Here is a 24,465-nt window from a genome sequence, read left to right on the forward strand (position 1 = left end):
GTGCTCCAGGAAAGTGCCTGACTGACAGGAACTACATCCAATGCCCAGAAAACACAGCTCCACAGGCACAGAGAAGCATGGAGCTGAACAATTTTCCAGTGAGTTCCATCAAAGTAAATACACCAACCTGGAGGGTCAGGATTGAGCCTCCTTTTTATCAAGACATGACTTTTGGGGTTCCTTGTGATGGATTTTTATTTGTTTTCATTTGAAACTGGTTACCTACTTTACACCTTCATTTACCTCTTAGAGGAGGAAGTACTTGGCCTACATAACATTTGACCTTGCAGGTGCTTTCTTTATTTGAAGTACTTCTGTCCAGAAAAACAGACTGATTGTGCAGAGTTACCCAGACTAATTTATACATTTATCCAAGACACAGCTTCTAGTTCTTTCCTTAACTCTCTCTTGAGTGTGCAGCTATGCTTAAATTAAACTCAGAATTAGCAATTATGAGAGTAGTTCAGAAGGTAGACAGAGCCAGCGCAGATAGTTTAGGCTACAAAATTGTAATCTGACTCAACGAAATACTTTTCTTTGGCAAAAACAAAGCCAATTTGCTTGATCTGAATCTTACTTAAAGGTCCTGCCATCCCATTCTGCCAATTACAGATCTCAAGTTCGCTTTCCTTAGGCTCAATTGCCAGAAAGCAAAGAACAGAGATAAATTACTCTCCTATGAAGTTTGACAGTGATTTTTGACTGCCGATTCAGATAACTCTACAGACTCAAAATATATTTTGAGGCTTAAATTATCCAGATATTTGACCTTTGCTGTTCAGATTCTCTGGATAATTTTTAGATTATTTTACTTTGTATTGCAGGAACAGCAAATCTCCAGTGGCTGAGTCAGACAGGCCTCTTAAGATCTCTCTTGCACTACTGCCTTCTAACTGGTCTCTGGCTTCCACTGTTGCTGGGTTCCATACATGCCCCACAGCAGCCCACGCGTCACAGAGCAGCCAAAGCCGTCCTCGAACATTTCCTAGTCGTGGTGGCTTCCAAGTCGCTATGTGAGCTGGCTCCTGACTTCTTCTACTCCTCGTTCACTGCTCTCTACCACCACTGACTCTCCTGCTCTTCCTCCAGGGTATAGAGTGCACACACACACACCCCTTGGTCATTTACCTGTCGCTTCTGCCCAGAAGCTCCTGGCCAGGTCGATATTCGCAGGACTCACTTTTTCACTTCATGTTTCTACTCAGACCACAACTCCTTCTCAGACTTTGTTATCTAAAAAACAGCACACTCCCACCTCACCCCAGTTCTGGGCACTCCATCTTTTACAGGCTTCATCTTTCCGCACTCTCACTGCCTGACATATTTTTTATACGTATTACCTTTCTCTCCCACTAGAACATAAGTTCCATGAGAGTAGGGACTTTGTTTTGCTGTATCCCCGCTGCCAACAACAGCCCTAGGTGCCCAGAAAATATACTAGGTGTGTGTTGAGTAAGGAATTAATATAGACTCTGAACCCTCAGTTTCCTCGTCTGTAATACTTCCCTGTGGAAGATCACATATATTTGGTATAAAGTTACCTGGAATATAGTATAAGCACTGAGTAGGTAGTAAGTATAATTGTGTAGATCCGCACTGCCAATACAAGTATAATGCGACTTAAGTTTAAATGAAATTAGGAAGCTAGAAACACGTAAAATTAATTTTAATAGTATATTTTATTTAACCCACATATCCAAAATATTACCGTTTCAACATGTAATCATTATCAAAATTTATTAATAAAAGATCTTTATTTCATATTAAGTTTTTCCAATCTGGCGTGTGGTCCACTGACAGCGCTCTCAGGTTAGGCTAGCCCTATCTGGAGGGCTCAGCAGCACACCTGCAGTAACACGATGGCAGCTATAGTCCATCCACCCTTTAATGATACGTTTTGTCCAGATCGTCTTTGTATCCCCCCCAACCCCACATGCCTTGCACAGTTCCCTCAAAACAGTAGGTGATCAAAAATGTATCAAAGAATATGATGATAATATGTTGTTATATACTTTTTTCATGGCACATATAGGCTTTCACCTTCATGGGAGGGTGAGATAAGTGTGTGCACTAGCTTGAGATGGTGGTCATCATCTTAAGTGTACTGTAAACAGTTCTTTGCACGTAAGAGGGGCTCAATGAAAAGTGGTTCAAGTGTGTTGCTGAATTGTTTCTTTGAGTATTTTTCTACATTCTAAATAATAGATTTACTATTGAACCTTGGGAAATATGTAAGTTGAAGATTTCCTGTATTATGTTTTCAAGAATGACTTTCTCCTCCCCTGCAAAACTGCTAAGCTCCATGTTCTCTAGGATCAAAGTTTCGTCAGGAAATAAATAATGTGGAGAGCTCCCACTCCCACCCAGACTTCATTTTCAGTTTTACTTCCTCAATTGCTTCTTGGCCACACATGGGCCAGATAGTAAATCTCCCTCTGTCCTGTGCCCGGAGTTTTCAACCAAGATACCTTCATAAGGCATTAGCCTTAGGCTTAGGCAAATGCTTTATAGTTGCAAAAATCACTCCGCCCAATCTGCCCATTTAAGCCCTGATGCAATAAAGAGACCAGGATAATTTCCTGGAAGAAATGGGTAAAGAAGCTTCTGGTGAGGTATCTACCTCCAACGCCTTGATATACCTTTATAGTAGAAAGGCATTACTTGGATATAAGTACATGAAGATGTCATCCTTTACTGTGACTTTGAAAATGACCTATAGTGTCTTTCATCAAAAGTACAGAGAATTAAGGATCAAGCTTATGCCACCACTAAAGTGGAGGGTGTTTAAAGGAAAACAATTACCTTAACAATGATTCCCAAAATTATTTTGCCAGCAAGAAGATCATGAAAGATATATTCAAAAGACTCTTAACAAGATGTTTATAGGAATGTAGGTTATAACTTTGAAAGTTCTAGTTGTTGAACTACTAGAGGATTTAGTTAATAAATTCTAATATAGCTGTACCAGGGAGCACTATGCAGCTATGAAAATGATGTCAAACAATTTTTATTCACTTGCAGATATATTAGTGATAAATTGCTAAGTGGAAAAAGCAGATCATAAAGGAATAAGTACAATTGTGCCTCATTTTAAAAAATCCCTCTGTACATATCATTTATCAGCGTGCAAGCTCTGTGAGGGCTGGGCACTGTCTTGCTTACCACAGCATACCTGGTGCCTGGGACAAGCCCTGCCACAAAGTGAGCACTCAGTCAGTATCTATTGAATATACCCAGAAGTGTAGACATAAAATACTGACAGTATTTTTCCTTGAATAGTGGAGACATGGGTGATTTTTATCTTCTTCTTTGTGCCTTTAAAAACATTTATATGCAGTGAATCAATATTAGTAAATGAGGAAGATGAAAAATGTTAAAATGTAAACAAAGATTTTAAAAATAAAAGAGCTGACCCTAGGGAATTTGGCAATAATAACAAAAAAGAAAGGAAAAGAAAAGAAAGTAAATCACCAAGGAAAAGAAGAGGATGAGACAGAAGTGGTAGTGTTGGAGCCACTGCATCATAGCAGAAGCAGTTTCAGGGCCAACTGGTAGGTATGTGGAAGTTAATACAAAGGGGCTCTGATCATTTATAGCAATCAGAAAGGGTGGGCTTTTTAATTTTTAAGATAAAATTTAAACAGTGAAATGCACAGGTCTTAAGTGTACAATTCAATGAGTTTTAATAAACATATACACTTGTGAAATCATCACTCCAATCAAGATACAGAGCATTTCAATCATCGCAGAAATCCCCAGAAATATGGGATGAACTTACTTTAAAGCAACTTTTTAAGCTACATTTTTCGTGACATGTCGTGTGTTCTTACTGCCTTGCACATTTCCCCTAAACTCTGTGATTTAATTCCTCCATTTGAAAAACTTGTCAGGTTGAAATATGCCTTTCCAGGACTTCCCTGGTGGTCCAGTGTTTAATAATCTGCCTTCCAATGCAGGGGACGCGGGTTCGATCCTTCGTTGGGGAACTAAGGTCCCATGTGCCGCGGGGTACGTGCCACAACTACAGAACCCATGTGCTCTGGAGCCCGCGCACCACAACAAAAAGCCCGTGTGCCACAACTAAGACCCAAATGCAGCCAAAAATTAAATAAAGAAATAAATATTAAAATAAATCAATATGCCTTCCAGAAAATGTGCTAAAAATGTACTTTATAGGAAGGGAAGAAATGGAACTCATAGTATTTGGTCGACTATTGAAATGCTGAATTGAAACACTGACCAAGTGAATTCACTGAAATATTTGTATTGCAAATTGTTTTCCAGTGTAATGGATGCAATGATGTTTGTGGTCCCAACAGACACAACAGTCAGAAGTCTCGGGTGCTCTAGACACGGATGTTTGGGGGAGAAGACCGTGGAGGTAAGATGAGAAGGAAGTGATGGGGTGATTTCCAGAGGCAGCCGCATCCCGGAGACTTGGGAACGTGAGGATCTTTGGTGGGTGTAGAGACACAGCAGAGCAATACAGCAGATTAAGCGTGCCCCCAGCACATGCCTGCTGAGCTTAGCATTCCTCTGGCCTCTGATCTAGTCCACTGGATACATGCAGTTGAGCACAGCAAACAGGAGGGTCTCTTGGCACAAAATTGTACTCACTGGGGGGAAAAAAAGCACATTTCCTGGATTTCTCTTACGGGAAGTGTTAAAATATAGAGAGGGGATGTAGACTGATGTTCCCCTTATTGTAAAATAGTTGACATTTTTGTCTTCTCTGTCTCTGTCTTTCTTTCTCTAACATGAAGATAAACCTGGACTTCCAGGAAGGGGAAAATTCCATCAACTTAAATATAGGTTCAAACACCCATGCCAGAACAATCCAATCAGTAAACAGGTCAGAACTGTCCTAAAAGAGGGCTGTGGAATGAACTGCAGTAGGGTTCATGTCAGATGATTTCCTAGCTAAGTGTCAGAACTTCTTGGGTTACTATCCTGGTAGTCCAAAGAGACACAGCATGCTGTGAAGGAAATAAAAACAATAACGTGTAAACGACATTCAGGATTTGCTCCAGGTATGGACTGCAGGACATTCCGGAGCTGCTGTCTTGCCCGTGCATGCCTTTCATCTGTCCCGCTTTCTTCATGGGCCCTGCAGCATGTGGGCTGTGAAATCGCTTGACAAACTGTTTCCACTGGTGAGCTATGAGAATTTCATAGTTCGACCCCTGAACATGAAGGGAATTAAGAACTGATAGGAAGGGTGATTTGGTGCCCAAGGTGGTCAGTTGGTCACCAGAAAGAGTCACTTAGGTAAGAAAACACCTTTGCATAGTGGCTAGGTAGGTAAGAAATTATAAGTGAGCTGAAAATTAAGATAATAAAAAAGATTCATTTCTATGAGAAGGCCAGTTGGACAGAGAGAAACAGTAAAAATTATAATCTGAGAAAAATAAGCGAGAGGAAGTTTACTTAATAACCTAAATACTTTCTTTTGTCTCTCCCCTTCATTTGTGAACCAAAGTGGGTATTTTTTTGTTTGTTTATTTTCCATGCAAGAGTTAATGCCCTATAATTAATTATATTCATTATTCCAACAATAGCAACAGCAAAAATGATCTTTAAATGAATATCATCATTATGTCTATTTTTTGATTACTAAATATGAAAAAAGGTTGAAAATCAAATGGACGTTGTATATTAGTTACTGTGAGTATTTCACTTACTATGGTCTATTTTTTAAAAAATCTATTCTGTTTCACATAATGCTTGAAATGCCTCTCACATTTGAATACAGGACTGTTATCTTCGGGTTTCCAGCACTGTGGAAGAAACAGTTTCTGGAAGTAACTCTATTTCAGCTGTACTGTCTCTTTCTGCTCCTTTTTTTTTTAACTTTTTATTTTATAATGCAATATGGCCGATTAATGTTGTGATAGTTTCAGGTGCACAGCAAAGCAACTCAGCCATACGTATACATGTATCCATTCTCGCCCAGGCTCCCCTCCCATCCAGGCTGCCACATAACACTGAACAGAGTTCCCTGTGCTCTACAGTAGGTCCTTGTTGGTTATCCTTTTTAAATATAGCAGTGTGTACATGTCCATCCCAAACTTCCTAACTATCCCTTCCCTTTACCCTTCCACCCGTGGTAACCATAAGGTCATTCTCTAAGTCTGTGAGTCCATTTCTGTTTTGTGAATACATTCATCTGTATCATTTCTTTTTAGGTTCCGCACATAAGCAATATCATACGATATTTCTCTTTGTCTGTCTGACTTACTTCACTCAGTATGACAATCTCTAGGTCCATCCATGTTGCTGCAAATGGCATTCTGCTCCTTTTTTATTGAAGGAAATAAAAGAAAAAGAAATAAAGAAAACAACAGTAATTACACTTATAGCCTAGGACTAGGATCCTTTGAGTAAAACTGCTTTCACTTCAGGGGATGAGTGAGGTCCTATTTTCTTGAAGTTTCTTCTAGTCTTAGTAAGATAAAAGAAGAATTTACAATCAAATAGAAATGATACTGCAGACATTATGACTAATTTATATAGTTAGAAACTCAGTATTGTATTCAGATCAACATGTCACAGATTTAATTTAAAAGGAAAGAGCAATTTCTCTTTTTATTTTGGTCATTTACATTGTGCATGAGTCAGTAATTGTGCTTCCAGCCTCTGATGCTGTGAACACTGATGAATGTGACTTTGTGTTCATCCCTTCTGTCGATGCTAGATTTAAATGGAACTGACTCCATCAACAGGTAGGAGATAATTCAGAAGTATTGCTTGCTTTCCTTTTTCTTCTTACTGTCTTCTTTTTCCTATCTTCTAGAGTATTGGTGCCTCACCAGTTGGGAACAGAAGGAGATACATATTTACTGACTTATGTAAATTATATACAACAGGTCACTTACTATACGGAGACTACCTATGCAGAATACCTACCAGATATACCACACATATTATAGGATGTAGCCAATATTTTGTTCATGTAAAAATTAAAGCAGAAAGTTAAACCAATTATTAAATATCTTAGGCAAAACACCCCGCTGTAGAAGAAAAAGCTGTTTTTTTAACCTGAACTAGTCAGTTTAAATTAAATTGAGCAGAGCTAATATTCAATTATACTTAATTTTGTTGGGGGAAAAAAATCAGACATTTCTTTTGGTTCCAAACAGTGCTAAAATCACCGACACAAAGAGGGTGGCAAATGTAAGTACATTCCTCTTTACCCCTCTCTCTCGAACACACTGCAGACGTGCTCTTGGCCCCAGCTCTCCACCAAAACCGCGAAGTCTGATGGTTGGTTCTCAATCTCCTTGTTTGATCCACCATCAGCGTTGGACACAGTTGATTACTCTGTCTTCAAACACTTTCTTCACTTGCCTCTAGGATGCCATGAGCTTCTTGTTCTTTCCTGGTCTCCTGGGCCACCCCTCAGTCTCCTCTGCTTGTTCCCCATATTCTCCCTGACCTCTAGCTGGTGGAGTGTGCCCCTGTGGCTCAGCCTCTCAGCCCCTCCTCTTCTATGTAATTTATTCCCTTGTTAACCTCATCCAGTCTCAGGCCTTTAAATACACTGTAGATGCCAGCAACTCCCAGAGTCATATCCCTGGCCTAGACCTAACCCCTGACGTACAGACTTGCTCCGACTGCCTGCAGACCCTCCGTTTGGATGTCTGATAGGTGTCTGAAACTTCACGTGTTCAAAATCCAACTTCTGATCTTTCCCCAAATCTGCTCCTCCATAGTCTTCTCTCTCTCAGGAAATGATAGCTCTGTTTTTTTTGCTGCTCATGCCAAAAGCCTTACAGCCATTCTTCACCATGATATGTCTCTTATGTTCCCATATCTAATCTATCTACAAAGCCTTTACTTATAAAATATAGCCAGAACCAACTACTTCTCACCAACCTGGTTCAAGTTGCCATCATCTTTCATCTGGATTTTGACAACAGCCTCCCAACTGGTCTCCCTGTCTCTGCCTGTTGTCTGCAAAGCTGCCAGGAGGATCCTTTTAAACCTGAGTCAGTTCAGGTCTTTCCTTGCACAGAACTCTCCAGTAGTTCCCAGTTTCACAAGTTCTGCAAGACCCTACATGATCCCCGCACACCCCTGACTTCTCTGGTCTCATCTCCTACTGCTCTTCCCCTTGCTTTTACTCTGCACCAGCCTTACCAGCTTCCTTGCTGTTTCTCAAATCTCAGGCAGGATCTTGCTCCAGGATCTCTGCATAGGCTGTTTCTTCTCTTCGTAGTTATCTTTCCCAGATCTTCACATGGCTTACTCCCTCACCTCCTTTGGGTCTTTCTGAATATTTCTTGTCAGTCAGGTCTTCTCTGATCACCCTATTTAAAATTATAATGCCTCCCCAGCCAGTGGTACTCCCTATGCTCTTTTCCTGCTTTGTTTGTAACACTTATTGCCAGCTGACATCCTGTACATATTATTCATTTATTTATTGACTATCTTCCCCACTAGGGTGTAGTTTCCTGGAGGGAAGGGATTTTTGTGTTTCCTTCATTGCTCTATCTCCAGGTACCTAGAATAGTTCCTGATATACAGAAAGAGTCCAACAAATATTTGTTGATGAAAGAATATCTATAAAAATACGTACATACCATTTGGTAGCACTTGGAACCTGTATACTTTATCCCTTGTTATTGTTGTGAGCTATGGATGGGTGGAGCTTGATATTTATAAATAAATCATATTTTAAACGAATCAGAGAAACTGTTACTTGAAGGAATTTGATGTCTTTTTTATGGGTTAAAAATCGTTTTTAAAATGACCAACCATACTCTCATTTGTCTATGTTGTCAATGTAGGTTTTCATCCTAATGACTTGCTTCCATAGAGAAGAAACTTTTTGACCACTCTGTTGGGCAGGCAGATAGGATGAGGCTATTTCTAACTGATAGGGAGGAAAATAAATTTAAATTTTAAAATATTTTTAAAAGTCTGTTTTTTTCAGTAACCTGGTATGGATGAGATTTGACCAGGCCCCTCAGGACAGTTGTTGGGTTAGGCTCTATACCTCCTGAACTGCTTCAGGCCTTACCAGGTATCTGAAGATTTCCCAGGGTGGAGGAATCTTAGCTTAGTGGTGTGGGAGATGATTTTGAGTGATTAACAGGCTCACCATAAATTCCTTTGACTCAAGTAATGAGAAAGCTATTTCCTTTTCTATTCCCTTTTGACCTCAGTTTAGTATCTAGCAGCATCTATTGGAGCCCTGTCCATATCTCCACCTTTATCAAGTCAGTGTACTGCTGCCAGGCTTCCAACTGCAGCACTTGTATTCTTTGCCTGAGGTCTTCTCTTGCCTCTGGGGCCTGCTTTGCTGCCCATAAGACAGCCTGGGAATGCTGGGGAATTAATGTCCCCATGATCAGCCTTTAACAGCGGTTGGTGTATAAATACCCCAGCTCTCTCACCCTTTGTGTGGGCTAGTTCTGAAGTGTGTTCTGCACTGGCTTCCAGAGTTTGCCCAGGGGGATTAAGCTCCAGTTGCCCAGAGTGATCGCTGGCTTGATAACACATCATTTATTGGCTTCCTTCCCTTTTCTGCCTCACTTCCCAACTCCCTTATTTGTGTTTCCATGTTTCCTTCCCCTTTTAAGTAAACTATTTGCAACTGAATTCTTGTCAAAGAGTTTGCTTCTGGAGAAATCCAAACTAAGTACCAGGAAGGCTTTAACTACTTCTAGTGCTGTTGATCTTCCTTATTGCCAGAGAGCTAGTTCAGGCCTCAGGCTGGAAATCTTGGGTCATTGAGAACATCTTGCTAGAATTACTAACAGTTGTTTTGTTTTCGGTATACTTATTTTTCAGTTACCTTCTGTGTAGTATGATAATTATTTTATATTTACTATTGTGATATAAATGGATCCATTTAAGTTTAAAAACTGAGTTGGTTTAAATACAGTGTTTATTAAATAACAAAACTAGTTAGTGGCAAAGGGATTTGACAGAAATCATGGACTTAAATGGCTGAAGTTTGGGCATGTTGAATAAATTTGCTTTATTGATATAATTTTTAAATGTTTCCTTTTGGAATATTGCACCTTCTTCTTCCTCTCTTACCCCTCATCTCTTTTCTAGGAACAGAAGGAAATAGCTATCACCCATAATCTTAACGCCCAGAAATAATTACTGTTGACATTGTGTTATATTTCCTTCCTGTTCTTTTCTAATAATATATAATAAATGATGTGCTGGACCCATTCCAGTAAAGCTCCCTGACTACTATGACTACTATGAGTAAAGCTCATTTTCACTTGAGTCACATTACTTGTTCCCTCACAGCATTCGACACTGCTGATCCTTCTGGAAGTCCCCTGCCTCACTGACTATGACACTGCTCTCCTCTCTCCCCTCCTAGGTCTGCTCCTTCTCATCTCCTCCTGAAGGCCCCCATCTCTGCTCATTTTTTAAATGTGGGTCTTCCTCTGCTTCTCCCTGAGCGATCTCACCATCGCATGAAGTCTCCTGCATATCTGCTTCTTTAAGCCAGATTTCTATCCTCAGCTCCAGACCTACGACTTCCTTTCCTGGATGTCCCATGGCCACATCAAACTCATCATGTTCAAAATTATAGTCATAATTTTCCTCCACAAACCTGTGTTTCTTCTGTATATCCAGTCTCATTAATTTGAGCAGAAATCAGAATGTCATCCTTGACTCCTTGCAGCTGATGAGGAGCCAAGTGCCCTCCTCTCCACCCCATGGCACCACCTCCATGCAGGCCCCTGTGGTCTCTGAAAGACCTCAGTCACCCCACCCACTACCTTATACCAAGAGTGATTTTTTTTTAATACAAAATCTGATCATGACACTTTCTTTCCTAAAACACTCTTCAATGAAGAACCTAGGAGAAATACTAAACTGTTATCTCTAGGGAATGGGCCATGATCGTTTATTTTATTGCTTTTATATGACTTGATTTTTCTTTAACAATGAGCTTTTTATTTTTCCAATTAAAATGAATAAAGAGAAAGATTTTCAGAGGAAAACGCATTCAATGAGCACCCCCTGTTGCTTACAAGCAAGGGGCTGAAAATTCACTATACTCTGCCACTGATTCTCCCTCAGGCTTCCTGTTTCCCACGCTACAGTCTTATGCCATATGTCTCAGGCTTATCCTATAGGCTATAGGCATTCTGAACTTCCAGGGCTTTACTCATGCTGTTCCCTCCATCTGCAATGCCATTACAGTCTTTGCCGCTTGTCCTGTATTTAAACATCCTTCATGGCTCAGGTTGTGTCACCTCTTCTATGAAGGACTTCCCCACTCCAAAAGGCATGACCGTGCTTCCTCTGTTCCCCATCCTGGGGCTTTACCCTGTGGAAAGATCCACTCTGGGGCCCACATGACATTTACCCATTTGCCCCTCCTCTTATGTCCATAAGTCTCTTGAGAGCATGGACTGTGTGTGCCTCTCAGCAAGCCCTTAAAAAAACAACATAACGAGGCCTGTCATTTACTGAACCTCTCCCTCCCTGCTGTATACCCTGTGTGTCACATATGTCATTTCTAATCCTGAAAATAGTCGGCAAAGCAGAGTCGCTTCATCACAGAATGAAAACTGAAGCTCAGAGCTAGGCTAAGCGTCACCCAGATGGGTTTGTGGCAGAGCTGGGAATTGGAACTTGTGCCCTCTACCGCCTCTAATGAAGGGCACTGAAGGCAGGGGCCGAGCCTTACAGTTGTCGCACTGGTAGCAGCTAGCATAATGATGGCTCAGTAATCCATCACTAAATATGTGTCACTGAATAATTTGGTAGGATAGTAGTCCATCTCACTAAAAAGTATTTTACCGGGTCTATGACAACCTCAATCCTCTCTCTGTGTACTCTCTGAAAGAGATGCCCAAGGGCACTTCAAGGACCACAAAGCAGTCTGCAGGGGTGGGCAGTGTGTATCTACCCTTGGGTAATCTGCCCTGGCTGGATCATTGGTAGTCATTTTAAAGTTGTTTGCCAAGTTCATTATGCAAGAGCATGTCCCCAGGGACAACAGCTTTGTCACTGAACAAGGCACAGACACAGACAAAGGCTCTGGGGGTAGGGACTTCACCTCGGGAAACAGCTCTTAAGGGGACCAGCAGAAAGGTGTCAGTGCCGTGGGACTCCTTCTGCAGGTCTGGACGAAAACAATGGGCTGCCGGGCACTTGGAGCATGGGAGCTGGGTGCCTGCGTGCGTGTGGCTGGGCGGTCTTGAGGGCCACCACAACTAGTGGAGGACAGTGAGGCTCTGGGCAAGTCAGAGCTGGCAAGGGTGGGGATGGTTTGTGCCCCCCTAACCTGGCTCCGGGCTGAGGGGTGGCGGAGCCTCTTCTCGGAGGTTCTCACAGCTTCCCATAAATGTTCAGCCCGAATGCGGCTGGTGGAGGAGCAGGCCTGTGGCAGGGAAAATGGAACCCCTAGCTCCCTCTTGCTGGGGGATGCGGGTCGGGCACATAGTAGTTTTGTGAGCCCGAGCAAAGGAGAAACATCAGTACACTCAAGTCAGTGCGAAAAATGCGTGTGACTCCTGCGACTGCAGAGGTAGAGGAGACCTAGTTCCTCCCTGGAGTTTACATTCTAGGAGTGGGAGGCACACATGCAAACACAGAAAAACCACACACTGGTGAGTGCCACGGGCAGGTCTGCTAGCACACGGTACGTTCAGAGGGTGAGTGAATTGACATTCGCAATGTTTTATGCAAACGTGGAGTGCTAATCATATTATTATGTTTACACCTAGCACACTAGCACTTAAAGATAAGTGGAAACCAAACTTGGTCTGGTTGCTTTTGGGAAGTTGAAGGCTTCCTGCTGAACAAACAGCATTATTTCTTGCTATTCAGGATTTGGGCCACACAGTACTTTGATCTAAAATTTTAGTCGATAAAGAATGAATATTTATTGTTTTTATGAGCATTGTTTTGTATGAAACAAATTTGGGGGAGTGAAAAGGAATAAATATTTGGGACAGCAAACATCTAAATGCCAGTAGTTAATTTACTTTCTTACCTTGATTTACAATGGTAACATTTGGGTGGAGAGCTGAAAAGAAGGAATACTCTTTGTTCTTGTTTTATTTAGAATTTCTAACATCTAAAGGAATGTTTTTATTGCAAGTACATAAAATAATGAAAAAAAAACCCCAAGGATTTAAATGCCATTAGAGAAGCTTAACCTCAGGGTGTTAAATGAGCAAAGGATATTCTAGCAGATTTCTTTTGAATCTTTTTCTATTTTTTTCCTTCTTAAATACCTTCCAACTTCAAAGTTGTTGTTATGAAGAATAGGGGGGGGGAAAAGGAGTGTTAAAAAGGGGGAAACGAGAGACTTCCCTGGTGGCCCAGTGGTTAAGAATTCGCCTGCCAGTGCAGGGGACACGGGTTCGACCCCTGGTCCGGGAAGATCCCACATGCCGCGGAGCAACTAAGCCCACATGCCACAACTACTGAGCCTGCTCTCTAGAGCCCATGAGCCACAACTACTGAAGCCCATAAGCCTAGAGCCCGTGCTCCACAACAAGAGAAGCCATGGCAATGAGAAGCCCGTGTACCACAAGGAAGAGGAGCCCTCGCTCACTGCAGCTAGAGAAAGCCCGCACACAGCAACAAAGACCCAACGCAGCCAAAATTTTTTTTAAAAGGTGGGGGGGAAACAGGGACCTCCCTGGTGGCTCAGTAGTTAAGAATCAGCCTGCCAATGCAGAGGACACCGGTTCGATCCCTGGTCCAGAAAGATCCCACATGCCTCAGAGCAACTAAGCCCGGTTGCCACACCTACTGAGCTGCGTGCCGAAACTACTGAAGCCCGTGCGCCTAGAGCCCATGCTCCACAACAAAGAGAAGCCACCACAATGAGAAGCCCACGCACTGCAACTAGAGAAAGCCCGTGTGCAGCAAAGAAGACCCAACGTAGCCAAAAAAAAAAAAAAAAAAAAGGCCGGGGCGGGGGGACAATAAAAAGCACCTGAAGCTCCAGAGGAGTAGACTCAGGACCTCACAGTGAGGAGAACGGACTTAACCCTGGCAGGTTTGGGGCAGAGGAGACAGTAGTTATCTCATAGACCAGAGAGCTTTACTTGGATGAGTCAGGCGCTTCATCCAGTCAGCATGACTAAACAGCCACCAGCTTCAGAGTCTTAGGAACCTGAAATCCTAAAATCATATTTACAGCTGATGTGATGTTTAACAAGGGTCATCTAGAGGGAAAGCATCTGATAGGCTCAGAAGGTACAGACACTGGCTTTTAATGTTTCAACATACCATTTTCCTTGATCAGATGTCATTTTCAGGAAAGAAAATAGTCTTGTCTCTGAGACTTTGTCACACAAAAAAACTTCGGAAATTTTAAAATACTCAAACGTTTCATAATCTCTACAAGTGTTCAAAGGGCAGAAAAATAAATCCCCATAGCTTGTGTTTTTCGGGGCTTATTGTTTTATTTCAAATTTGGTTTTCCTTATGTTTTGTTTGTTTTATATCATGATCTAGAGCAGCATGGTGTAGCTATGGCAATGCTTATAGAATTTGTGTGTCAGGCTCTGGGCCACAGTGGCTGGGCGGTGTCCCACACTGGGGAGCAAGGAGGAAGATGACATCAAAGAACCTGAAGACTGAGCACATTTACTTTTCTGATTCTAATGCCTTTGTTTGGAAAAGAGTAAACACAATTACCTTAACAACTGAGCTGGGAGGCTTTGAGGGTTTAACACTGCATTGTTTTCCTAGGGAGAGGGTGAGGACTGCTGAGGATCATGGAGAGGGGCCTGAAGAACCAGGTGGTTTTGTTTGTTTTCATTTTCTTCTCAGAAATGCGTCTGCGTAGTTACAGAGCGTTTGATGGAGTTTCTTATAAAATTAACTTTGTTTATTTTCCTTATTTAAAATGGAATTAATGTTCATTATAAAATAATTTGAGAGGCCAAAAGAGTAATCCTTCAAAGTTCTGTCACCAAATCTCTTTCTACATTCGTCCCCCTAGCCAACTGTTCCCCTACACAGATTTTATATCCATTTATAAATATACAACACCCGCCCCCGAAATAATAGCATGTTATTCATTGTTTCATTGTTTCCTTGTTTTCACTAAGTATATTCTGGAGGTCTTTTACTCTCAGTCCCTATAGAATTGATTCTTTTTTTTATCTGCAGCATAGCATTCCATTATATGGATGTTCCCTAGTTTATTTAACCTGTCCTCTATTGATAGATATTTAAGTAGTTTCTAATCTTTTGCTATCACCAACCATGTGGCAATTAATATTCTTGTAGTTGTGGGATTTTGCTGTTGTGAGAGTATGCCTGGAAGGTAAATAACTAGAATTGGAATTGCTAAGTCACAAGGTACGAGCACTGGTGGTTTTGTTTGAAATTGTATTGCCTTGCTTTACGTAAAGATGATTTATACTCCCACCAGTCATATGTGAGAGAGTGCCTGTTTCCTCACATCCTTTGTAACACGGTGTGATATCAAACTTCTGGATCTTTGCCAATCTGGAAGGCGAAAATAGTGCCTTAATGTAGTTTAATGTGTACTCCTCTTATAAGTGAGGATGAAAATCTTTGCCTACGTTTAAAGAGCTCTTTGTATTTCCTATTCTGTGAACTGTATGTTCACATCCTTTTGCCCATTTTTCTATTGGATTGTTATTCTTTTTCTTATTGATTTGTTATAGTTCTTTATATATGAATAATGTTAGTCTTCTTTTCTGGAATATGAATCACAAACATTTTTACCATTTTGCTGTTTGTATTTTATTTTGTTTATCCCCCTCCCCTCACTATGCAGAAAATTTTTATTTTCATGTAGTCAGATATCCAGGTCTTTATCTTTTTTTTTTTTTTTTTTTTTTTTTTTTTGTGGTACGCAGGCCTCTCACTGTTGTGGCCTCTCCCATTGCGCAGCACAGGCTCCGGACGTGCAGGCTCAGCGGCCATGGCTCACGGGCCCAGCCGCTCCGCGGCATGTGGGATCTTCCCAGACTGGGGCACGAACCCGTGTCCCCTGCATCGGCAGGTGGACTCTCAACCACTGCACCACCAGGGAAGCCCCAGGTCTTTATCTTCTATGACTTAAGGGTTTTATATTATACTTGAAGAGACTTCTCCCAAAACAGGTTATTTTAAAAAATCCTTCCATGTTTATATCTATTTGTTAATGAATTCATATTTGATGTATCTGGAATTCATTTTGGAGGAAGGCATAAGGTAAAAAAACAGCCTTACTGATATCCTACATTTTGCCACCTGCTTGCCTCAAAACCATTTTTAAAATAATGTATCTTTTCATTAATATTTTGAAAAATTACCATTATATAGATTAAATTACCTCAGCAATTTAGTTCTGTTTCTGGACGTTCTGTTTTATGTCACTGATCAGTTTTCTAGTCAAAGTCAGTACCACTTTGCTTTTAAAACTGTAGTTTCATTATGCACTTTAAAATCTTGTAGAATTGGTTCTCTTCTATTACTATTTTTTCCTCAAATTTTCATGGCCATTACTGTTTGTTTATGGATGTTGAAATCAGCTTGTCTAGTTCCCCCACAAAAATAGTTAGCCTTTTTGTTGGAAACATGTTAAGTTTACAGATTGACATAGGGAGAATTGAATTTTAGGATATTAAGTCTTTATCTCAGAACATGGTATTTTTGCTATTTTTTTCCAAGTCTTTTTTTTTAAACATCTTTATTGGAGTATAATTGCTTTACAATGGTGTGTTAGTTTCTGCTTTATAACAAAGTGAATCAGCTATACGTATACATATATCCCCATATCCCCTCCCTCTTGCGTCTCCCTCCCTCCCACCCTCCCTATCCCACCCCTCTAGGTGGTCACAGAGCACCGAGCTGAACTCCCTGTGCTATGCGGCTGCTTCCCACTAGCTATTGGTTTTACATTTGGTAGTGTATATATGTCCATGCCACTCTCTCACTTTGGCCCAGCTTACCCTTCCCCCTCCCCGTGTCCTCACGTGCATTCCCTAGTAGGTCTGCGTCTTTATTCCCATCTTACCCCTAGGTTCTTCATGACTTTTTTTTTTTTTTAGATTCCCTATATATGTGTTAGCATACGGAGTCTGTCATACAGAGTGAAGTAAGTCAGAAAGAGAAAAACAAATACCAAGTCTTCTTTTATGTCTAGTAGCAGATTTGTTTAATACTCACTCCAGTAAAGAGAATTCCTCCTAATGAAATACTAGCAAGAGTATAAGCTCCCCAAAGAGTTATTCAAAGCAAGATTTTGACTTATTTAACTGATGTATATTTCTAATCTTTGAGAATCATCTTTCTCTTTATTTAAATATACACAATCAATGATTTTGCATCTGTGTGACTATATTAGTAACATAAAAAAATTAAAAGCATTTGCAAAATTATCCTGCGTGGTTTTCTCCTTTGGATATAGTAAGAGGCCAGCAAGATAATTTTCTGACCTCCAGCATTACATTCTCTCTCTCTCTCTCTTATTTTTGTATTTAAATTTTACTTAACTTTTTAAACCAAATCTTATATTTTGGAATAACTTTTTATTTACAGGAAAGTTTCAAAATTAGTACAGTGTCCTTGTATTCCCTTTACCCAGTTTGCCCTAATGTTAATATTTTAAACAACTATGGAGCACTTGTCAAAATAGAAAGTAACATTGGTACGTTACTTTAAACTCTAGGCTTTACTCGGGTCTCACTAGTTTTTCCATTCATGTCATTTTCGGTTCCAGGATCCAATCAGGAAACCACAGTGCACTTGGTAGTACTGCTCTTTGGCTAACCCACTAACCATGTAGGTTCCTTGTACGGCTAAAGGAGAACCCTTGTGACCGCAGAATCAGATCACGTGATCGCGTGATACAGCCTTTCTGCCCTACATGTGCCTTCCTGTATTTGCTCTGCTCCATTAATTTAACCTAAACGTGTGTGTACGTATGTGCGCGTGTTTAATATTAAGGCAAACCAACATTTCTTTGTGCCTTTGGAATGTCTCTCCTTCAAATGCTATTGATAAGGTTGTCATATGTATTTTGATGAAACCACTGTTTGTTAAATCAGTAAACGGGTTCTTTTTCTTACTGTCCACATTTGCCTAATCTACAAAGATGGGCTTTTTTTTTCAGTGGTTAAAAGCATGAGGTCTTACAAGTCTGGGTTCAGACCTAGTTCAGATACTTAGCAGCTGGGTGAGCCTGAGCAAGTTACTTAATGTCTCTGAGCTTCGATTCTATAGAATGGAATGATCACAGAAACTTCCAGAGATAACACATGCATAGCCTGTAGTACAATAGAATTTCTAATAAAAAGTAGTTTGTATACACTGGCCATCTCCCATTCTCCTTGGTCTCAAATAAGCTTTACATCCAGCACATCCCTCAAGACCACAGCTTGGTATTAGCAACATAATTTTTTACGCTGTGAAGGAAAAGGTCTAGGAAGAAGTTTCAGTAAGAAGGGTTCTGTCAAGTACAGATACCACACACTCTTCTAGTCTCTCCTCTCTCCACGCATTGCTACTTTATTCGGTACTCAACTAGGTTTTCCTGGGTGCGCTAGTGGGAAGGATGGAATTGGCTCAGGTACGCCTGTAGGGCGGAGGCCTGTGGAGCAGGAAGGATCTCTTCCCTTCTCTCAGAGGGCTCCTTGTGTGGCTGCAGCGTTTGAGGGTCTGCCCAGGTGGGCGTTGCCAAGAGGCTGGGTGGACCCAGCTGGGGCAGAGCTCACAGGCCTAATTCTGGGTGAATCTCTGGCTCACTGTTCCATGTCTGAGGGGGCCCTTAGAGAGCTTCCGCTAAGGTTAACTTTGGTGCCTTCTGGATGCCACTTCCAGACTCTGCTGCCAAAGGGAGATTTTCTGGTTCACCTGGGATCATTCCTAAAGGACCAGACAACAGGGGCAAGCTCCTTGGTCTGCTCTACAGACCATCCTGAGCTAGAGGGAGAGATACTAGCTCAGGGTGTTTCTGAGAGATTTATTGTAATTAACATTTTTCAGTCAATGCTATTATCTCTGCAAAACTTGACATATTTTTCAACGTGGAAAGAAGTATTCTTGGCTTTACATGTAAAGGCCTTCCATCTCAGCTCACATATTTCTTTACCTGGAGGTGATGCTAATGATTCCTTCTCCTTTTTTTTTTAATCTTATTTTTTCTATTGTAGTTATAAAATCCTGATATAAAAATATATATGTAAAATTATTATTATTGATATTATTTCAGGTTTTCAGTGGAAAATTCTTTATGAGGAAAATAGAACCTTAAGTTATTTAGTTGCTCTCTTCTCTTAAAAGAGCAACTAAATAACTTAGTTGCTCTTAATATGTCCTGAATATGTTTGGAAATATTTCATAGATAAACACAGCCTCCCTCAAGCCTATTTAGCAGTGAAATAATTCCCAACCCCAGTAATAAATAATCCGTGTAAATAAATATCTGCAGCATTCTTGCACATATGCATACTGTTCTGTTTTGGGGTCAGGGACCTGAGAATGAAAAAGGTTAATTTTTAGTATACTGTGTCTTTGGGTAATAGACTCACAAATGTTTCTTTGCTGCGGTACATTTAGTGTAAGATACTGCTTTACATTTTGACTGCTTCTCTACAAAGCTGGTGCATGGATCTTTACCTCTTTGAATATGAATGTAAATTATTACAGTATTATGGAAAAGAAAGAAGTCTAATACATACATTTCTCTCACTGCTTTCTTTTTCTTTTTTCTGGGAGAACCAGTTTGGCTATTAAGGGAACCTCTCAACACAGAGCAGAGCAAGAGAAAGCAAGCTTTCAGAGAGAATAGCTGTTTACCATCAAAGCAAACTGGGTTCCACACAGACATGGTATATTATACACAAAGACGAAGGTAAATGCCCCATGGTTTTTATGAGTAATTTGCTGTGCTTATATAAATGCACCAGAGCCTCTAGAATTCTTACTGATCATATTACTTGCTGTTTTATTGTTTAAAAAAAGGCACCAAATAACCAAATGTAATTAAAAAATCTATCGTCTGGATTCCATACCCCCCACCCCCATAGCCTGGTGCCTCTGTGTGTCAACATCTATATATCAGAGAGGAGTGATTTTTCCATGTGATAAATGCCAATTTGGTGATGCCACATAATGAAAATTTACTACCTTTTACTTATCAAAGTGTCTTTCTCTGCTCAGTTTTAAAAAGCAGGAATTTCACTTGGACTTATATATTTCTTGGGTTAATTTATATTTTATAAATATGTGAAATTATTAATTCACTCTATCTGTAGCGTGTGTGGACCCTGAAGCTGATGGCAGTGCTGTTATCTGTTGTAGGGATGCAGACATGCTCTTTGATGTGTTATTCTTGGGGCCTGGGTAGGATAAAGATGGAATATGCATTGGGCCCAGCTCTCCAGATGGGCTGAAAATGCAGCAGAGAGTTAATGTGCATTTCCTCAGAGCAGGCTCGTAACTTTCTCCTCCGCACCCTGTTGTAGATAACAGGGTGCTTCAGGGAGGAGCAGCCTCAGCCATCCCTGCTCTGTACCCCTCTAGGACAGGTGCCGGACGTCTGCAGTCTGCAGACACCACTTCCTGCACGCGCTTGCTTCAGTAAGCTGCCTCCACTTTTGCTGTGTGGAATGAGTCACACTACCTAGGAAAAATGCCCCATGTGAACAATAAAAATAACAATCATATACGGTGCCAGCATATGTCCCAGCCTGTTCTAAGTGCTTCATTTCTATTAACTCGTTTAATCCTCACAACAGCCCTCTAAATAGGCTTCTTAGTATCCTTGGTTACAGATGAGGAAACTGAGGCACAGAGGGGCTACCTGTGTACCTCTCTTATTCTCTGGCCCCAACCCTGTGTTGCTTTATGAATGCAGACTCAGGCTTGGCATGGAGATTCATTTTTGGTTTTCCCCCTTGGGACTTTATTTTTTAATTTATTAATTCTTTCTTTCAGTCAGTGTGTCCAGAGGTACTATGAGACAGGCGCCCACTGTGTTAGGTTTTGAGGATACAGCCAAGACCGAGTCGGGCATGATGGTGGCCCCACAAAGCTTACAACCCGCTGGGAAAGCCAGACCTTAAACAGATAATTACAGCAGACTGCAGTGATGGTTGGGGAAAAACTGGATGCTGTGGGAGAGCTATGCAGGGGAATCTAATCTGGTCTAGGGGCGGGGTCAGAGTCATTTCCCAGGTGGAGTGAGAACTAGCCAAGGGAAGAGAAAAGAGAAACTCCAGGGAAGAGGCAGAGGGAACTCCAAGGCAGAGGCAGGCAGGAGGTCTGTGGATAAACAGAAAGTGCTGCTTGAAGAACTGACAAACTAAGGTCAAGTCTGGAGTGTGGATTGGAGGGCGGGGTGGGAAGGGAGACACTGGAGAGGCAGGCTGGGGTAGAAGATGGAGAGCTTGGTAAGTTACCGAGGATTTGTCACTTAAACTCAAAGAGGAGCCTTTAAAGGGATAATCGGGGAAGTGATGTGATCTGATGTGCACTTTCAGAAAGATCTGTCCCCTGCTCTGTGGAGAACGTCCCGAATTGGGGCAAAACTGGGGCAGGGAAGACCAGTTAGATGGCTGCCGCAGTAATCTCCCAACCCTTGGGGATACCGACAAGTCCTCTCCTCAGTCAGCAGACACTTGGCAGGGTAAGAAACCTTCAAAGGGCCTGCATTCCACTGAAGGCCAGGTAATACGAATGAGCTTGGTTTACGTAGCTGGGTCAGATTGATGTAGGGTTCCAGCAGCCCGTGTGCACAAACTGAGGAGAGCCGGGGAGGAAGAGTGCCCAGAGACACGGCCTTTGGATGTTTGATCACTGTTGGTTCATTCAATCAATAAACGTATTGGCACTCAGTTTTTTGTCTACCTAATTGACAGCTAACATTTCAAGCGTGTTCACCAGTCACTATTCTAGGCCTTGAAGTGGATTATCTCGTTTATTATTCATCACGGCCCTCTGAAGTGAGTGCCTTATTTCTTCCCCAGTTTCTAGTTCGGGAAGCTAGGCAAAGAGCTTCAATTACTTGCCTATGCCACATAACTAGTAAGAGGAGAGGAGCCAGGATCCCATTATATGAATGAATGAATGGATGAATGAGCAGAACCTACGGCCTCCGCTCATTTGCCTCTAATAACGTGTGAGAATGCTACCTGATTGTGAACTTCCCACCAACAGTGGGTGATCTTCACTGTCTTTGTGTAGATTAAACAACTGTGTGGGGTTCACTCAGTCTACCATCTGCAGCTTTGATGCTAGAATAGAGAAAGGAAAATGCAGCCATTGACCTTTCTATGTTGTGGGCAGCAAGTTGCACGTGGTCAGGCAATTAAAACAAGTGTCTGATAAGAAGACAGTTTCTGTAGGGAAAATGAATCGGTAAAAAAAGGCCATACTCATTTTTTTTTAACTTTTTTTTTTTTCTTTTTTGGGCGCACCACACGGCATGCAGGACCTTATTTCCCCAGCCAGGGATCAAACCCGTTCCCCCTGCAGTGGAAGCGTGCAGTCTTAACCACTGGACCATCAGGGAAGTCCAGGCCATACTCATTTTTAAGGAGTTTATAGTTAAGTTGAAACACTTATGCACCCATTGCATAAGTGTCAAAAGCACTATTGCTTTTGACAATATATTTAAAAGCAACCAGGATCATATTAGGACTTTTGTTTGTCTTAGAAATTTTTCCCCTTCCTCCATTAAAGAAATATTAAAAAATATATTCTACAAATGTAGGGTACAAAGAGGAATATAATCCAGGCTGAATTCATTATTATATCTTTATTATTGTTATTTTCTTTTTTGTTTTTGTTTTAAAAGAAATTAACATTAGATCATAAATGTTTGTGTCTTCTAGGTACTGTGCCATTGTGCCTCATGGGTAAGTTGGTCCTGTTTCCAAATAAGTGACATAGAAAAAATCTGGGGCTTCCCTGGTGGCGCAGTGGTTGAGAGTCCACCTGCCGATGCAGGGAACACAGACAGGTTCGTGCTCCGGTCCAGGAAGATCCCACATGCCACAGAGCAGCTGGGCCCGTGAGCCATGGCCGCTGACCCTGCGCATCCGGAGCCTGTGCTCCGCAGCGGGAGAGGCCACAACAGTGAGAGGCCCGCGTACCGCAAAAAAAAAAAAAAAAAATCAGAAGATTGTTTTGATCTGAACTATGGCTCTGCAGCTGTCCCCAACCTTTTTGGCACCAGGGACCAGTTTCGTGGAAGACAGGTTTTCCACAGACGGGGAGCAGGGAGCGGCAGATGAAGCTTTGCTCGCTCACCTCCTGCTGGCATCCCAATTCCTAACAGGCCTCAGACCGGTACTGGTCTGCGGCCCAGAGGTTGGAGACCCTGCTCTCAGGGATTCAAAGTTAGCCAAAAAGATACTAAGTGGTCAGTTTCCAGGACAAGGCAAAGATGGAACGGGCAGCTGAATAAAGTCTAGAATGAAATGTGAAGGGAGACAGGTGCATAGTGAGAGAGACTAGATATTCCCTTTAACCTGATGCCAGATGTGGAATTTGGGAAGTGATTGCTAAAAGGCACTGTGCAGAGTGGGAGAGACCAACATGGGCCAATGTGCGTAGGGAAGGGCCCAGGGGAAAGGTTGGATCCTGGCCAGGACCCTGAGAGCCAGAGAGTAGATTAGGAGAGTCTGGGATCATTGCAGATGTATAGGGCAAGACTGCGCAAGGCAATCTGGAAAGGCAGATTAGATCAGGAGGATGTGGCGATACCATGAATTGAATTGTTCCCCATTCACGGACAATTCTGCAAAAACAAAAAAAGGTTAAGTGCTGAAAGCCAGTTCAAGTCTCTGCTTGCATGGTACCTACTATGTGAAACACCCAGCTGAGCCCAGAATCAAAGGGGTGGGGCAGGTCACTGCAAAGTTACATGGCAAAGGCCCCCAATGTAGGGAGGAGTAAAGAACTAGGGTCAGTGAGATGGATCCACCGTAGAGAGTAACATGATACGATCCTCATGTTAAAAGGACTATGCCAGTAGCTACATGGAGAAGAGACTTGGGGAACAAGAGTGGAGTGAGAGAGGACAGGCTATGGGAACGACAGTGGCTTGGGGGAGGGTAGGACCAGTGGAGATGGCGAGGAAGGTTGAGTTCTGAATATATTTTGAAGGTAGAGCTGACAGGACTTGCTGAAGGCTTAGATGTATGATATGAGGGGTAGAAAGGAATAAAAGATGACTTCTAGGTTTTTCGCCTGAGCAAGTGGCTATCACTTCCTCTGAGACCCCACTAATCCAAGAAGTGATTGGTGGCATGGTGATCACATGAGTGTGTTCCCTTTGTGACATTTCATGGAGCTGCACATGACGTGCATTTGTTTGTGTGGCTTTATGTATGCGTGCTGGCTCTCATTTTATAGACTAGGAAATAATTGGTAGAAAAATGCTCAGTAAACACTGAGAGTCAACCTCACTATTTCCTCTGCTTCCTCTGTGACTCTCCAAGTACCTGCTGAGTTTACTCTCTCCCTTGTTTGTGCTTCAGTTCAGGGCTCTTGCCT

The sequence above is a fragment of the Mesoplodon bidens genome (genome assembly GCF_964165515.1).
Source record: "Mesoplodon bidens genome assembly, chromosome: 1".
Taxonomy (NCBI): Eukaryota; Metazoa; Chordata; class Mammalia; order Artiodactyla; family Ziphiidae; genus Mesoplodon; species Mesoplodon bidens.